Below are 3,424 nucleotides of genomic sequence, written 5' to 3'. Positions count from 1 at the left end.
ATCAAAAATCTCCCAACAAATAACAGTCCAGGACCAGATGGCTACCCAGGGGAGTTCTACTAGACGTTTAAAGCAGAGATAATACCTATCCTTCTCAAGCTGTTCCAAAAAATAGAAAGGGATGGAGAACTTCCAGACTCATTCTATGAAGCCAGTATTACTTTGATTCCTAAACCAGACAGAGACCCAGCAAAAAAAGAGAACTACAGGCCAATATCCCTGATGAATATGGATGCAAAAATTCTCAATAAGATACTAGCAAATCAAATTCAACAGCATATAAAAAGAATTATACACCATGATCAAGTGGGATTCATTCTTGTGCTGCAGGCCTGGTTCAACATTCGCAAATCAATCAATGTAATACATCACATTAATAAAAGAAAAGAACCATATGATCCTGTCAATTGATGCAGAAAAAGCATTTGACAAAATTCAGCATCCTTTCTTAATAAAAAGCCTCGAGAAAGTCGGGATAGAAGGAACATACTTCAACATCATAAAAGTCATTTATGAAAATCCCACAGCTAATATCATCCTCAGTGGGGAAAAATGAGAGCTTTCCCCTTGAGATCAGGGACACGACAGGGATGTCTAGTGTCAGCGCTGTTGTTTAACATAGCGTTGGAAGTGCTAGCATCAGCAATTAGACAACAAAAGGAAATCAAAGGCATCAAAATTGGCAAAGATGAAGTCAAGCTTTCACTTTTTGCAGATGACATGATATTATACATGGAAAACCAGATAGACTCCACCAAAAGTCTGCTAGAACTGATACATGAATTCAGCAAAGTCGCAGGATACAAAATTAATGTACAGAAATCGGTTGCATTCTTATACAGTAATAATGAAGCAACAGAAAGACAAAGAAACTGATCCCATTCACAATTGCACCAAGAAGCATAAAATACCGAGGAATAAACCTAACCAAACTTGTAAGAGATCTGTATGCTGAAAACTATAGAAAGCTTATGAAGGAAATTGAAGAAGATATAAAGAAACGGATAAACATTCCGTACTCATGGATTAAAGAATAAATATTGTTAAAATGTCAATACTACTCAAAGCAATCTACACATTCAACGCAATCCCAATCAAAATTGCACCAGCATTCTTCTCGAAACTAGAACAAGCAATCCTAAAATTCATATGGAACCACAAATGGCCCTGAATAGCCAAAGTAATATTGAAGAAGACCAAAGCGGGAGGCATCACGATCCCAGACTTTAGCTTCTACTACAAAGCTGTAATCATCAAGACCGCATGGTAGTGGCCCAAAAACAGACACATAGACCAATGGAATAGAATAGAAATCCCAGAATTAGACCCACAAAAGTATAGCCAACTAATCTTTGACAAAGCAGGAAAGAATATCTAATGGAAAAAAGACAGTCTCTTTAACTGGGAGAACTTTAAATGGTACTGGGAGAACTGGACAACAACATGCAGAAGGATGAAACCAGACCACTTTCTTATACCATTCACAAAAATAAACTCAAAATGGATAAAGGACCTGAATGTGAGACAGGAAACTATCAAAACCCTAGAGGAGAAAGCAGGAAAAAACCTGACTTCAGCCGCAGCAATTTCTTACTTGACACATCCCCAAAGGCAAGGGAATTAAAAACAAAAATGAACTATTGGGACCTCATGAAGATAAAAAGCTTCTGCACAGCAAAGGAAACCATGAACAAAACTAAGAGGCAACCAAGGGAATGGGAAAAGATATTTGCAAATGACATATCGGACAAAGGGCTAGTATCCAAAATCTATAAAGAGCTCACCAAACTGCACACCCGAAAAACAAATAATCCCGTGAAGAAATGGGCAGAAAACATGAACAGACACTTCTCTAAAGAAGACATCCGGATGGCCAACAGGCACATGAAAAGATGCTTAATGTCGCTCCTCACCAGGAAAATACAAATCAAAACCACACTCAGATACCACCTCACACCAGTCAGAGTGGCTAAAATGAGCAAATCAGGAGACTATAGATGCTGGTGAGAATGTGGAGAAACAGGATCCTCTTGCACTGTCAGTGTGAATGCAAACTGGTGCAGCCGCTCTGGAAAACAGTGTGGAGGTTCCTTGAAAAATTAAAAATAGATCTACCCTGTGATCCAGCAATAGCACTGCTAGAAATTTACCCAAGTGATACAGGAGTGCTGAGGCATAGGGGTACTTGTACCCCAATGTTTAGAGCAGCACTTTCAACAATGGCTAAATTATGGACAGCGCCTAAATGTCCATCAACTGATGAATGGATAAATTGTGCTTTATATACACAATGGAATACTACGTGGCAATAAGAATGAAATATGGCCTTTTGTAGCAACGTGGATGGAACTGGAGAGTGTTATGCTAAGTGAAACATTATTTGCACATAAAAGCACAAAGGCCATCTTCCTTTTATCCTTAAAATTGCATATACCCCGGGGGCCCTGGCTGGCTAAGTTCAGTAGAGCATATGAATCTTTGATCTCCTGGTTGTAAATTCAAGCCCCCCTTGAGTATAGACATTACATAAAAAACAAAAAACAAAAAACAAAAAACAAAAAACAAAAAACAAAAAACAAAAAACAAAAAACAAAAAACAAAAACAACTGTGAGGTCCCTGGGTGGCTCAGTCAGTTAAGCATCTGAGTCTGGGTTTCAGCTCAGCTTGTGATTTCACAGTTTGTGAGACAGAGCCACATATTGGGCTTGCACTGATGGCATGGAGCCTGCTTGAGATTCTCTCTCTCTCTCTCTCTCTCTCTCTCTCTCTCTCTCTCTGTCTCCTTCTATTCTGCCCCTCCCCTGCTCATTCTCTCTTGCTCTATTTCTCTCAAAATAAATAATCTTAAATTTTTTTTCTGAATAAAAAGAAGGCATATGCCACAATCTATTGTTTATTTTAAAGAATTTACCTTTGTTTATTTTGAGAGAGAGAGAGAGAGAGAGAGCAATCATACACAACTGGGGGGAGGATCAGAGAGTGAGGGAAAGAGAGAGAATCCCAAGAAGGCTCTGCACTATTAGCACAGAGCCCAATGTGGGGCTCAAACCTACAAACCCTGAGATCATTACCTGAGCCAAAATCAAGAGTTGGAGGCCTAACTGACTAAGCTATTCACATGCTCCTCTATTATTTATTTTAAAATGATCTTCTCATTCAGTCAGTGCTCTAGAGTTTTAAACTATATGGACAAGAATGCAAGTAAAAATATTCTAGACTTAGTCATTATATAATATTTAATGTACCTTACTTCCTACAATATTCTTTGGAAAATAATTTATGATATTGTTAATGTAATATTTTCCATTTAAATTTCAATAGTTTTTTTTAATGCATTTGACTTCCATTTAGTGCTTAATCCTTTTATACTTAGGAATTATAATATTATAATTTATGTATATATAAATGACCAATAGATAAAAA

Source organism: Panthera leo, chromosome B3, assembly GCF_018350215.1.
Source record: "Panthera leo isolate Ple1 chromosome B3, P.leo_Ple1_pat1.1, whole genome shotgun sequence".
Classification (NCBI taxonomy): domain Eukaryota; kingdom Metazoa; phylum Chordata; class Mammalia; order Carnivora; family Felidae; genus Panthera; species Panthera leo.
Note: the sequence above shows the minus strand (reverse complement) of the source record.